The sequence below is a fragment of the Triturus cristatus genome, chromosome 6 (assembly GCF_964204655.1).
Source record: "Triturus cristatus chromosome 6, aTriCri1.1, whole genome shotgun sequence".
Classification (NCBI taxonomy): domain Eukaryota; kingdom Metazoa; phylum Chordata; class Amphibia; order Caudata; family Salamandridae; genus Triturus; species Triturus cristatus.
Window position 1 is genome coordinate 1,719,890,834 of NC_140589.1, and position 15,821 is coordinate 1,719,906,654.

Here is a 15,821-nt window from a genome sequence, read left to right on the forward strand (position 1 = left end):
GATTAGGATGCTGACTAGAAAGGGCCACCTGCTTAAACCAAGACAATAGTCCAGAGACTTGGGAAATATTAATCTAATTTATTTTAGCAACAACATCCTTCTTCCACCCTCTAGAATGATGAATCTGAATGATTTTACAGAGCATTACACTCAATCCATGTCAGACATTCTTGAAACAATTGCACCGAAGCAACTAAAAATAAGACCGAGTGGACTCCCCAAGCCCTGATTCAATGGCTACCTAAACGAGGAAAGGTGTAGCTTAAGGCTTGAGGAAAGATCATGGAGAATATCTCCCTCCATCGCTCACCTCAAACACCTGATGGCATCAAGAAGCTCAAACAATAAACACATCCGAAGTTCCAAAGCAGAATACTCTACGGCACAACTGGACAAGGCCAAAAACAGACCCCAAAAAACTTTTGGAAATTGTTAAAGAGGCAGTCTATGAATCTAACCGTCACTCAGTAGACACTGGGTCTCTGCCTTGCGGCGATAAGTTCTCTGCATATTTCATTGAAAAGACAAGAAGGATTCAATCTGAATTGCAACTTTCCTCCCAGCTGCTGCCAAACCTGGTCCAGCCCAGCATCCAGTACTTCTCCATGTTAGTTACCCCACTATTGGCCATACTTAAAAAATAATGCCACCTGGAATTCCTTCAAAACCCCGTAGGAAGCTGAGTTACTCAAAACATTCCAACTATAAAACCTTCCAACCATTTCAATGATCCTCTGCCAGCCAAACTTGCCAAACATCTTACACCTTCGATTCTCCTTTTCTGGTCTAAGATTGTCAATGCTTCTCTCCCTCAGGGCATGTTTCCCGACTGCTTAAAGATTGGACAGGTCACCCCAATCCTCAAATGCGGACCTGTATGACTTCAACAACTACGTCCCCATCACCAATGTCACAACACTTACAAAACTATTAGAGAAAGTAGTACACCTGTAGCTATGCAACCACATTGATAAGTTTCAACTCCTATATCCTTGTCAATCTGGCTTCAAATCGGGTCATAGCACTGAAATGGTTCCGGCACACATTGTCGATGATGCTCTGAGAATGTTAGACCAGAACGTACCCTGCTTGCTTATACTACTTGATCTCTCCTCTGTCTTTGATACAGTCAACCATGACCGATGATTGACCACCTTGAGAAGAGGATGGGGCTAGTGTGACTCTTTTAAACTGGGTTGCCTCTCTTCTACATAAGAGAGCACAAAGAATCAAACTCAATCAAACCCTATCTGTCACAACTCCAGTCACGATTGGAGTTCCTCAAGGATCCACTGTCTCACCCACGCAATTCAATCTGCTCATAGAACCCCTTACTGAACTTCTGCAGCTCGCAAACTTTCAGTACCGTATGTACTCTGATGACACAAAACTGTATCTGAAAATTGCCTCACCTGAAGACATCAAATGGCTGAATTGCACCTTACTGAAATCTCGATAATGGCTGACCTGCAATCATCTTTTGCTTAGTACTCTCAAAACTGATTTCTTCCTGATAGCCCCCCATAATCACTTGGCTCCTATAGAAGAATGTTGTAAAGTACTCACTGCCCTCAACTGCGCCCCACAAGTTATTTACTCCACTATATCATTAGGTATTTGTTGCAAAAGGAAGTCCAATAGCCGTAGTGTAGATTGCAGAAGAAGGTTTATTAAGATTTCAAGTAAGCTATTAAGCAAGCTCACCAGGAGCAGCCTCCTTGCTGCTCAGAACATGTCTTCAACTGACAATCTCATCCTCGAGCATTCCAATACATCACCAAGCACTCCACTACACCACATTCATTGTGGCTGAGCAACACTGGTGAGGATGCATCAAGTACAACAGTATTCCATTAGACAAATACCTTAATATGCAAGCTCAAATCAGTTCAACCACTAAGGTAGCCCACTTCCATTCGAACACACTAAGGAAAATCAAGCCCTTCTTGCCTCCGGATGACTTTCAACTAGCAGTACAATCCCTAGTCATCTCCTGACTAGATTACTGGAGTGCTACACTCACAGGCTTACCCAAGGTAAACCTGTCTCCACTAAGGGCCATACTGATCTCAGTTGCTAGGCTTATCAGGGATCCAGAAGATATGACCACATTACTCCAGTTCTAAACAATCTAAAATTATTGGCTCCTGTTTGAAGCAAGAATCCAATTGAAGATAGCTTGCATGACACATAATTCCCTTAATCATAACACCCTTGTTTACTTGGCCCAAAAACTCGAACTATCTGCTGGGATGTGGTCTCTGAGAAGCACAGACTCTTTGTTGTTGAAATCAGTTCAACAAAAAAACAACTGACAACCACTCCTTCTCCGGTCTAGCCCCAAGAATATGGAACACTTTCCCACCTGAAACCAGGACAAACCCCTCTTATACCGCCTTCAAAAGAGAAGTAAAAATGCTTCTCATGGACAGATTCCATTAGGAGTGGCCATAAAGTCACTCTGTCTAGTTGCATGTTGTTCTACCCCTGTTTCTTCATTCTATCAGGACGATTGGTATATAGTATATACATCCCCACAGCAGTGAGTCATCTCAACCTGCATGGCGACTGCACGCCTGTATAGCTGAGCTGTTGCCTGTTGATGGCCTTGGTGTATCCGTGCATGCGCACCATGGAATTTTGTTGCCTCGTGGCATTAGAGACATGCTCAGCCTGGATGACCCTGCACATCTGTTCAATGGCTGTTGCTACACGGTCCAGTTTGTCACCGTGTGCCCTGAGCCCCTCAACGAATGCAGTTGTCTGCTCCTTCACGCAGTCATGTATCCCACCCATGTGTGTGACCATTGTTCCCAGTTGCTCCTGCATTATACACATGTTCTTTTGTTGCAGGCGCTGGACCCTCAGCATCTTGGACTCCAGCACACAGCAGGCAGCTTCACCATCGTCCACAGCAGACCTCAGAAATGCAACAAAAAAACAACTGACAACCATTCCTTCTCCGGTCTAGCCCCAAGAATATGGAACACTTTCCCACCTGAAACCAGGACAAACCCCTCTTCTACCGCCTTCAAAAGAGAAGTAAAAATGCTTCTCATGGACAGATTCCATTAGGAGTGGCCATAAAGTCACTCTGTCTAGTTGCATTTTGTTCTACCCCTGTTTCTTCATTCTATCAGGACGATTGGTATATAGTATATATTTGTATTATTATTACTTTCTCCATATGCCTTTTTGCCTTTTTGCAAGTTTGTATGATCTGTTCACTATGGCCCACATGCATCAAGCTAATTTGCGACCGGATAATCTGCCAATCGGTAAAAAATGCAGTTTCCGATCGCAAAATAGCTAGTTCCAATGCATTAAGCAAAATCGCACAAAATAGTACTTTTCGCAATTTATGCACTTCATAAAATATAGAATCGGTAATGCCGATTCTGTTTTTTATGAAGCGCAATTAAGAAATCGCAAAATGGGATGCATCAAGTTTTCGCAAATACAGAACGAGCCAAAAATCGCTATTTCCATTCCTTAAACTAGAAGAAATCAAATCAGGTGGTAAAAATTACACATAAGCAAAAGCAGGTGGAAATCATCAGCACACAACTTAAACAGTCCCAGAATGCATCACAATGACCCACCATGGCAGCGCTCTACGTCGTGGCGAGGAGGATGAGGCTGAGAGCAGCAGCACAGAGGAGAAGGAGGATCCAGGAGAAAATCTTTAGAGTGCACGTCACATTGCTAGGGAAGATGGAAGAGGAGATCTATGATAAATATAGGCTGAATGCTGCAGCTATCTTAGATCTAATTGCTGAGTTAGACCCTATACTGCAGCGGCAGACCCGCAGGACATATGCCATACCCACCCGTGTGTAGGTCCTGTGTTCCCTACATCTCCTAGCTTCAGGGACCTTCCAGGGAGTAATTGCAGCAGCTGGAGGGGTCTCCCAAAGTGCCATATCGTGCTTTTTTTAACAGTTTCCTAAATGCCATGTTGCAGAGGATACACCACCACATCAGGTGCCCGTCGACACCACAGGATTTGATGCAAACATTAGTCATCTCAACCTGCATGGCGACTGCACACCTGTATAGCTGAGCTGTTGCCTGTTGATGGCCTTGGTGTATCCGTGCATGCGCCCCATGGAATGTTGTTGCCTCCTGGCATTAGAGACATGCTCAGCCTGGATGACCCTGCACACCTGTTCAATGGCTGTTGCTACACGGTCCAGTTTGTCACCGTGTGCCCTGAGCCCCTCAACGAATGCAGTTGTCTGCTCCTTCATGCAGTCATGTATCCCACCCATGTGTGTGACCATTGTTCCCAGTTGCTCCTGCATTATACGCATGTTCTTTTGTTGCAGGCGCTGGACCCTCAGCATCTTGGACTCCAGCACAAGGCAGGCAGCTTCACCATCGTCCACAGCAGACCTCAGAAATGCACTTGGCCTTCGCCTGCGGAACGGAGTGTGATATGGCGGGATTGTTTCCTCTGGTGGTGGAGGGTGGTGGTGTATGGGCAGTGCCCTATGGGTTCGCTACTGTTTGGGTGTCCTCCTCACTATCCAAATCGGGCAGTGGTAGGACTCTTCTCCTGCGATGTGTGGGAACAGGTAGGGGCGAGGATGCCGGAATCTCTTGTTCCTCATCTGGCTGTTCTGTATGTCCCTCAGGATTGTGGACGTCTGCCACATCACTCTCCTGTGATGCATCTGTGCGGGAAACAGTGCAAGATCATTTCTTTTAGTAAAATGAAATTTTTCTTTATTTGCACATGTTTGTGACATTGCGCTTACAGAGGTATAATAAATTGACTTCTGTGATGTAGGAAGTCTACTGTTGTCACTGCCTCGCTGTACTCTGATGCATTTGAGCTGTGCTACTCCCTCCATGCTTTGCCGTTACATTTGTATGCATACAACTCCCACAATGCATTAGGGGGTTGCAAGTAAGAGGTGGACTGGACTCATGTCTGCTACACTACGCAAGCTATGCATTTATGGCAGTTTGGGTTACAATTATATTGCAATATGTTTGGTTGTGCTCTTACCTTGGGAGGTCCCCGCATGTCCTGAGGTGTCAATCTGTGTGACCCCGACAACTGCCTCTGGCTGCAGAGTGGATTCCACCAAGTCGTCCAGTGGGGTGTTTGCAGGCTGAGCGGATGTTCCCCCTCCTGTTTTTCTTGCAGAGGCCAGCCTTTTAAGCCACTCTCTCTTTTGCTCTTCTGCAGATTGTTGATGTGACAGTGTGTGACTCCCACAGAATTGACCCTGGCTTGTATCCCAAGCCTGATCTTCCTCTTCACTGACTCAGCAACATGCAGGGATTGTTTGCCAAACAGCTAGTCGTGTTTTTGAACAACTTCCTCAGTGAGTATTTCCAGTCCCCTCTCACTGAATTTAATCTTCCTCTTCCTGCCTTCTCCTTTTTGCTGTTCTTTTCCTGTCTCCATGGTGTTTGTTTGTCTCAACTTCGGCAGGAAAAAGTATTTTCCAGGCTGTGCACCAAGTCTTCCTCCTCCTCAGCCTCTACCTCTGCACAGGTGTGTGGAATCTGAGAATCACTTCCTGCTATGTTGTCATCTCCATGAGACGATTGACGCTCTCGCAATTACCGAATCGGTAATTGTGAATTCGCAAATACAGATTCGGCAAATAAGTAATCAGTAAATATTTTAGCGATTTTGAAGGAATCGCAAATATTTACAGATTTTTTGGGTTCATTCGGTTTAACGAATCTGTAATAGCGATTCCTTATTTCTCGTTATTTTAGAATCGCTAATTGTTTCTTTGATGCATGTGGGCCTATATGTACAGCACTCTGATACCCTGAAGAGTCATGTTCACTCTATTAAAAAATACAACAAAATAAAATAAAATATGTGTGTGATGTTAAGTGCCCGACACCTTAAACTGGTATGGCAGGAGCTATAAAACAAATGAAATACATGTGAGAGAGGGGCTATGAAGAGATGAGAGCCATTGTTGGAGGGTGATAGCAAGGGAATCATTAAAGAGCCCGAACAAATATGGCTGTATCCTGGTGCACTGTAAGGTCATCACTTACTACGCTTTAAAAGCGAATACATTTGAATATATAATAACAAATGTGTTGTAGAATGCTCAATTTTTCCAATTTTTTTCTAAAAATTTCTTAAGGGGAGATCTCCAAAACCCCTCTTGTAGGCGTCAGACTCCCTTACTATGCTTGCTCGCTATGCACCATACAGGGGCTGTTCAGACAAAATTTGCTAGGGCTGCTTTGGGGTCCCGGTCGGTCCTGCACACACTGTATTTTAAAATATCTTCCAGGGTTAAAGCACCAGATGCTTAAGTGCCCAGCGAGTTCCATGGTATAGTAGCAATAAGATCATTTGTGGAGGTAATGCACTTGAAGCAGAGATCCATGTACAGTCTAGTGAAAGTTTCCATGCACCATAAAATAACATAATGTGTCTCCGACAAATATGCTTACTACAGAGTACTGCATGTAACATAAATGGCATAATTTTGTATCTTATGTAGAAAGGTCAACTATTAGTGTAGTTCATCGTTGTTGAACCTGGCCGTCTCTACAGAGTCACCCCAAATCTTTTGTCTTCACTCTCTACCTGTGCTGAACCCATTTTTGGTGGGTTTTTGGACTGTGCACCATACCACTACTAACCAGTGCTAAATTACTTGTGATTTATCCCTAAAAGATGGTAGAGTTGTCCTACACCTGATGGGTACATTTCATACAAGTCCCTAGTAAATAGTACTGCCTGTGCCTAGGGCCTGCAAATTAGATGCAGCTTTGGGGCATCAACACTCATCGTGCCACCGACTAAAGAAGTCTTTTAAACATGTTTCAGTCTTGCCACAGCAGTTTGTAGTACAGTTTTAAACTGCCATTTTGACCTGGCATAATAAACCTTTTACCAGGCCCACACCTTCCTTTTTAATACTTATAAGTCTTCCCTAAGGTAGGACCTAAAAGCTCATAGGGCAGGGTGAACTGTATTTAAGCAGTAGGACAAGTGTACTCAAGTTTTACTCCTAAAGTCATTTTTCACTTTTGCAAGGCATATCTCTCCAATTGACTAACAATGAGTTACCTTATTACATTTAATGAGTGATACCTTTAGATTGGAAGCACGTAGAGATATGTTTACACTCAAATGAACTATATTTTAAGATCCTCTTTAATGGTAAAGTTAGATTTCAAGTCGCAATTTTGAAAATGCCCCTTTTAGAAAGTTGGCCTTTTCTTGTCCTAACCATTTGTGCCTTCTGCAAGTGTCCTGGATCACATGATTGTGAATGGATCTTCTATTGGGGTTTGTGTATTGTTTCCAGACAGTAACACAAAGAGGGATTAGGTGTGGACAGAATAGGCCAACATGGCAAGATGACTGGGGAACAGCCTTGCCCAGTCTCACTTACACTTCAAAGGGCTTTGCCTCCTGCACACACAAAAGAATATGACAACAGACCTGCCTTTTGTCAACTCTAGACAGTTTGGAGCCTTGATGGGGAAGTTGAAGAACTTTCTAGAACCAGATGTAGGAATAGGACATGGAATCCCCCTACAAAAAGGCTGGCACCGGGTATAAATACTGGACCTCAAGAGCCACTATTGAGAACACTCCTGGACCTTGAACGTTACAGAAGAATGACTGCCCTTCTGCCAGATGACTCCACTGCTGCTTAAAGGACTTCCTTGATGCCGGAGAAGGAAGACAGCATCTTCTTGCATTCTTCAGTTGGCTGACCTCTGTGTGAGCTACGGGGACACAACACGCTTTAGACTCCCCTTCCCACTGCCAAGCTGGCCTGCTGCAACTGGACCTGCCTGGACCTGCCTGAGCCCTTCTGGCCTCTGATGGAGAGAGTCCCTGATCCCCAAAAGATGCCTTCCCACGTCCTGGAGCCTTGGTTGGCATTAGAGTCTGTTCCTCTTAAGGAAAAGATGAAAATTCTGGATTTTGGAATTCTCCCGAATGGACCCATATGTGCCAAGACTAAGCCACCTGGGATGACTACCAATGCAAGGAACTGGTCAAACCTGCTCTTTGCAGCTACGGCAGTCCGCAGTGAATGGCAATGCGAGGCCTGCACTTTCCGCTACAGCAATGACAAATCGCGACAACCACCAGCACAAAACTGGCTCTTCTGCTACAGCGATAACCATCCGTGACTGTGCTTTGCCCTACAGCAACGACCGTTGTGACACCCGACCTGTTCTTCTCAGTACAGATACAACCATTTGCGATGCTCAGCCAGCTTCTCACATCTCCTCCAACGTAAACGCAATTCTTCGCGCCAGACTCAGAAGGAAAGCTTTCAGCAGCACTAACCTGGTCCCTGTAACCAACCTATGCTTCATCGAGGTAGGCCTGAACTTGTGACTTTCCCCTGGCCTGGTGCAACCAGATAACCATAAGTGGCACTTTGTGCATTAGGTGCTATTTTTACTGAACAATTTAAACTTGAATATCTCCAGTTCTACTGATAGTTTTTTGGGGTTGCTGGTATTATTTTATTTATTAAATATTACTCTACATTCCTAAAAGGGTTTGGGATTTTTTTTTCTTTTCTGTTTTGTCTTTATTACTATTTGTGTGCTGCATAAATACTTTACACTTTGCCTCTAAATTAAACCTGACTGCTTTTGTACCAAGCTACCAGAGGAATAAGCATAGGTTAATTTAATAACTTTTGTGGTTCATACTGGCAAAGATTGTGGTTGTTGCCCGAATGGGGCTTCCACTACCTCTCAACCAATAACCTAGTTTCATACATTGGTGTTCAGTGGTGGAATCCAGTTGTTGTGTTTGTGCAGAGTGGGTATTTCACACTGTCACCCTTCCCTATGGCTAGCAGTGAATCCCTCCCCTCATTAGGTATATGCCTCCAGAGGCTTACTCCCAAATCCTCCTCAGGGATCTTATGCATTTCTAGAGCTATTTCATATGCCCAAAACCGCTTGTATATGCCATCCCCTGCAACAAAGTTAGACACCAGATGCTTGGGGATGTGGACCCTCCTGTTTCCATTTAGACCCAGATCTCTGTACTGGGGTGAATGTATGACATTGTTCTGCATTCTGTCCATAAATTGTCTTTTTACATTTATCACCCCGAGTGGGATGGGTATGCCTAGACGTGGGTCCCGTGCTCTCCATGCCACTGGAGTCAAGCTATCCTGGCTGATGAGGGCTGAAAGCCCAAAACCGGTCCTAGGATGCTTGTTTCCAGTCCAGGGAGGACCTGACCTGGTAGTTCGGGCTGGACTGTTCCCATTGGGCACAGGGTCAAGACTGATTTGCATATGGCTGGGTCCAACTGGAATGGCATGGTGTGCAAAAAACGATGAATTTAGGCCCAGATCTCTGTACTGGGGTGAATGTTTAACATTGTTCTGCATTCTGTCCATCAATTGTCTTTTTGCATTTGTCACCCCGAGTGGGACGGGTATGATCAGACGTGGGTCCCGTGCTCTCCATACCACTGGAGTCAAGCTTTCCAGGCTGATGAGGGCTGAAAGCCTGAAACCAGACCTAGGATGCTTGTTTCCAGTCCAGGGGGGAGCTGGCCTGGCAGTTCGGGCTGGACTGTTCCCATTGGGCGCAGGGTCAAGACTGATTAGCATATGGCAGGGTCCAAACTGGAATGGCATGGTGAGCAAAAAAATGATGGATTTAGGCCCAGATCTCTGTACAAGGGGTGAATGTATGAAATTGTTCTGCATTCTGTCCATCAATTGTCTTTTTGAGGATGTCCAATGTGTCCAGATGGAAGTGTAAAAAATTCACCTGACTGTAGAATTTCTGTCAGACAAGCTCTTTGCCGTTTGACTCCATTGGTGGGTTGGACTCATAATGAGGGATGCTCTCAGTATTTAACTATAGAGGAAGGGACCAAAATGTAAACTGGGACCTAGCAGAGGCATTGTTTCACTTAATTCTGAAAGTCATGGCCTCAGTCTTTCTTAAAATGATGCATACAGGACAGAGCCTGTTTTCAATTCAGTTGCCCATTTCCCTAGTCAATAATTTATATCTGCATTGTTTCATTATTACTGAATATTATATCTATATAATATAATATTATATTTACTAGTAAATGTGCACTTTATCTGGAGCTGTGTTTATTTCACTGAAAAAGTCCCACAGTCCTTAGTTGTTTGATGTATGATTTATTGATGGGACTCAGTGGGTCAATTTCAGCCAAGAAGTTTGTTTGAGTGTTAGGTGGAAATAATATACTATTGTCAGGGACTCAACTGAACTCAAGGCCATGCTTCCAATCCCGAGTCTCCCAAGCATCTAGGATGTGCCGGTACTTGTCTGAGCCAAGTACCCGCTTGGTTAAACCCCAATGAAACATGGGGTAATGGAGCAGGCTAAGCAGAGAGAAAGTGACCGTGCCTATACTCCTTATGGTAAAGAAAATGGAAAGGTAGGAGAGTATCCCAAACTTGAAAAATAGTAAAAATATTTTAATGTGGAATATTATTATTAATGTATATATGTTTTAAACCTAGAGCAAATAAAAAAGTTACAGTGTTACTATCTTAAAGGTGTATTAAAAATTACTGAATTTAAATATGTCAAATTGATGTATATTTATTAAAAAATCTCACCAACAGGAAAAAAGCAAACGTTTTAAATGTATTCAAATGTATTAAAAGTACTAAAAGTGATATATATAAACTGAATTAAATTTGATTCTTATTCTACAAAAAAATTAATGTTACATTTATTTTGAAACTTTTTACTCTGTGTAGCTGTGTTTTTTGTTTCTTTTTAAAGCAAAAAAATCAAGCACTCACTTCTTTGTTGCGGCACTTCCTTGCTGCTGTTGGGGTCCAGGGCTGAAATCCGGGGCTTTTAGTAGTGCTGCTGTTGGTGGCCATTTTATCTACACAAGATGAATAGCACTCAAGTCACTCAGTAGTAGGCAGGAGGAATTAATGCCTCCGGTGCATATAAGCAGCACTGCAGCTTGTACACGCAGCAGGTGCACCTCTGACGTGCCGAAGACGCTCCTAAGGCAAGCCCGTCTGCATCCTGACTGCGACCAACGCCAGCCATGCTGTACCCATGGGACACTTGTCAATCCCAGGCGTGTTTGCTCCCTAGGAAGTGAGCTGAGGGCTCTTCACCTGCCCTGGCATGCTGAATCCAGAGCACAGTCCTAGATGTGTAATCTGCTCACTGTGGGCCCGATTCACAGAACAAACTTAAGACAAAATCCTAAACTTAGTACCATTTTGGTATTCACAGAATGCACTTACTACTTCTGGTATTCACAGAATGAACTTACTACTTTTGCGATTCACAGAATAAACTTACTACTTTTGCTAATCACAGAATGGATTTAAGACTACTAACTTTACGTCCGCACTCGGGCCGGAAATTCCGGCCCGGAGGCGGAGCTTCCGGGCCGGAGGCGGGGCTTCTGGCCCGTTGGCGGAGCTTCCGGCCCGGAGGTGGGGATTCCGGCCAGTGGCGGAGATTTAAACTCTCCACCTCTGGGCCGGAAGCTCCACCTCCGGGCCGGAAGCTCCGCCTCCGGGCCGGAAGCCCCACCTCCGGGCCGGAAGCTCCGCCTCCGGGCCGGAAGCTCTGCCTCCGGGCCGGAATTTCCGGCCTGAGTGCGGACGTAAAGTTAGTAGTCTTAAATCCATTCTGTGAATAGCAAAAGTAGTAAGTTTATTCTGTGAATCGCAAAAGTAGTAAGTTCATTCTGTGAATACCAGAAGTAGTAAGTGCATTCTGTGAATACTAAAATGGTACTAAGTTTAGGATTTTGTCTTAAGTTTGTTCTGTGAATCGGGCCCTATGTCATTAGGAACCCCTGCTGGATGATTATCCCCTATTACCTCTCTTGAGCCTAAAGAAGGCTTGCTAAATACCTTATCGGGAGGGGACAACAAAGGGACGAATGCACAAACATGTCCACCACATCATTGACCTTCTCAGCAGTGGTGGAATAGATGTGCTCTTTATTACTGAAAGCTGCCTGAATGAGTCTTCCGCTCCGGCATTACACTGGCTATTCCCGAATGGTATTCATTGATCCACTGTGACAGAAGCTATAAATGAGGAGGAGGTGTGGCGATAGCCTTTACACACTCATTGTCATGCTCCACTTTTGAGATTGGTGACCTTAAGGGAGCAGAGAGCTAAGGCTTCCATCGTGCACTATCAGCTCATGCTTCTTTCTCAGTGGCGCTTATCTATCATCCTCCTGTACAGCTGGGGATTTTATTAGATCCCTAGAAGAGGCTTTGGCTCCTCATATCTTGTAACTGGACAACTCCACTGTCTTTGGGGACTTTAACCTGCATGTTGATGACCCACAGGACCAGGTGACATTTTCACTTACCAAGTGAATGCTTTCTTTGAATCTGCCCCAGTTGGTTGTGGATCCCACTCACTTGGCAGTACACACTAACAACCTGATTTTTTCCAACTGTCTATTGTCTATTTCTCCTCCTAAGCCTGCCCTATGGTCTGACCAATATCAGATTCTTTTCAACTAGTTATCAGATAAACCCCACCAGCAGAGTAGGACGGCAGACAGTACTGTCTTCAAGGCGTGGAAGAAGGTGAATACCTCGGACTGGGTGGATTTCCTTGCCAAAACTCGCCCGTGTCTGACCAATGATATCAACCATAATGTGGGGACTGTTTTCACCTGGCTAACTGGGCACTGGATGCGCTAGCTCCACTTCAAGAGCTGAAGAAGAGAAGGGTCAAGCTCCCTGCCCCTTGTTTCTCTGCACATCTGGCCGAAGAACGTAAATCATGCAAAAAGCTTGAACGCAACTGACTTGAGGACTATTCCTTAGACAGTAAAGGTATTTACAAATCCGCTCTCAGAGCCTATCATGTCTCTCTTAAATCGGCCCAGAGCCTGTTTTTTGTGGATAAAATCAATTCCGCCGGGCACAGCTCTGTCCATCTCCCAGATTGTGAAGTCTTTCATCTCTCTGCAATCCTGCCAAAGGGCAATCGTTGCTTCCCAAGAGCTATGCAAAGGGTGGGCAACGTGTTTTGAAACCAAAATCACCGACATTCAGAAATCATTGCCTGCCCTGCAGGAGGATTTCCCTTCTGACTGTCACTTGGACCCAGACAGCATCAGCAAGAGGCTTACCCAGTTCAGTCCCATATCCTTGGAACATTCCAGGGAAACTATCCTTAATTGAAATCGGGCTCTCCTCTGGATGCATGCCCCTCTAGTTTGCTAGCAGCTGCAGTCTATATCATCAACCCGGTGATCAATATGACTATATATTGGCAGCTAATAGGACAACAGGGAAGAAGGGGTGGGGGGCGTCGCAGCTATAATTAAAAAAGACCTCTGGTTTACTAAACCGCTCCCGTTGGATCTGCCGGCGGTGGAAACGTTAGTCATTCATTTGAAGTCTGCGACCTCGGCCCTCATGTGCATCCTGGTATACAGACCTTCGTATTACATGCAGGATTTCTCTCAGGCCCTTGCTGAGGCCATAGCGCCCCTAATGGTAGATTATGCTAATGTTCTCCTGATTGGGGGTTTAAATTATTGGGCAAATGATGAAAACGGGGGCAGCAAGCCACTGACCTGACAGCCGCCTTAAGCGACATTAAACTGGAACAATTATTCAACCTCCTGACCCACATTAAAGGCCACATATGGGACCAAATTTGGACCTCTAAATTCCCTGTGCAGAATCTGAGCATAGTCCCGTGTGAGTGGTCAGACCATCACCTGATCTCCTTCTCAGTATCTCGGCCAAATGAGACAGGACCGCCTATTGGCCCGGCTATTAAATCAAGGAACTGGGCCTGGGTCATACTCACGGACTTCTGCGGGGAACTAGGAAAATCCTTACCTGTCTCAGTGGAGGGCATTGAAGGGTATTAGCACAATGTCTCAATATGGTTGAAGGGGGTCAGCAACATCTACGCACCCAGCCACAGTACAATCAAGACTAGAAGCCATGAGGCCAATAAATGGTTCTCTGAAGACCTGAAAAGGGCGAAACTCAATCTTCGATGAGCGGAAAGGAAATGGCGGTTGGAATATTTGGCAGACCTTAAAACCAGGTATCTCCAACAACTTAAAGCGTATAAGTCTCTCTTACGGCAAACCAAAGTGAGATACTTTACGAGTGAAATCTTGAAGGCCCCGAATAAATCTAAGGAGATATTTAAGATTGTTACTGAACTGTCCAACCCAAACAGAGTGACTCTCCCGGTCACACCCTCACAGAGTCTGTGTGATGCTCTCAATGCCTTTTTTGTGAACAAGTTTGAGGCAATTAAAAAGAGCTTTCCCTCTAGTTCCTCTGCTATCAATCCACCAGCAGGTGACATGAACAGCCACACAATCACATGCTTGCCTAATATTTCTCAAGATAATCTAACTGAGTTATTGGTGAAACCTAAGTCAGGATCACCCAATGATACGTGTCCCCTAAGGTGCTAAGGTTGGTGGCAACCTCCAGTGTCTTGCAATTTCTCAACTACTCCATTAATTCAGGGCTAGTCCCTAGATCCTTTAAAAAAGCAGTTATCATACCCCTCCTTAAGAAAGTGGGGGCTGACCCAACAGAGAAGAATTTTTTTTTGCCCTGTGTCCCTTCTACCACACTTAGGAAAAATCTTGGAGGCCCATGTTGCACATCACCTCTGTGCCTTCATAGAGAAGTCAGAGTTTTTGAACCCTTGGCAGGCGGGATTCTGACCCGCACACTCCACCGAAGCAGTGGTCACATCAGTGATCGACAAAATGCGCAGGGAGGTGGACAAGGGTAACACACAAGCTCTGGTGCTACTTGACTTGTCGGCGGCCTTTGACGCGGTCGACCCTTCCTTGTTGACTGACCGTATCAAGGCCGCTGGTCTATGGGGCGTAGCACTGAACTGGATGATCTCATTCTTGAAGGATGGATGCCAATCGGTCAAGCTACCCCCTTTCACCTCAACGGAGGTCAAATTGAACAGTGGGGTGCCACAGGGTTCCACTCTTTCTCCTCATCTGTTTAATATCTATATTCGACCCTTGGTTAACTCCCTTAAAAAGATGGGAGTGAACATGTTCAATTACGCTGAGGACATGCAATTGTTGTTCAAGATTAACGATAGATCCACGGCTAGGCAACACTTTCAAAACACTATGCTGTTCATCCCGGATTGGATGAACGGTAATCATCTGAAACTAAACTTGGATAAAACCGAGATAGTTCTCATTAAGAATAGGGTTGCTTGCTGGAATCCCAGTGAGATGGATTCTCCCCCATTCCCATAAAGGCAGTAAAAAGCCTGGGGGTCATGATGAGGATCTCTCACTTAAACAGCAGGTCAGTGCAGTGACCATGGCCTGTTTTCTGCAACTGCGACGTATAAAAAAGATTAGAATAGTTCTTACGAGGGAGGCCCTGGTTCAAGTAATCATGGCTTTAGTTATGTCCAGAATTGATTACATGAACAATCTCTATCTGGACCTTCCAATATTTCTCCTGTGCAGGCTTCAGCTAATTCAAAATCAAGCCGCTAGACTGATAGTTCACCTGCCCAGATGGGGGCACATCTTGCAGGTGACCGAGGACCTCCACTGGCTGCCAGTAGCGCAGAGAACTAAGTTCAAAGTATGCTCTACGGCGTTTAAGGCATTACATATGAGCTGCCCGGCCTTCATGAAAGCTCGGATTGTGAAATATTGTCCGACAAGAGAACTGAGAACCAGTCACCTCCACTACCTGATCATCCCCAATTTTAAAAAACATAGGATTGGAGGGTGCAGGTTCTCTGTTACGGTACCTCGAGCATGGAACACACTACCTTTGGAAATTAGGCAGACCTCCAATTACACCAAA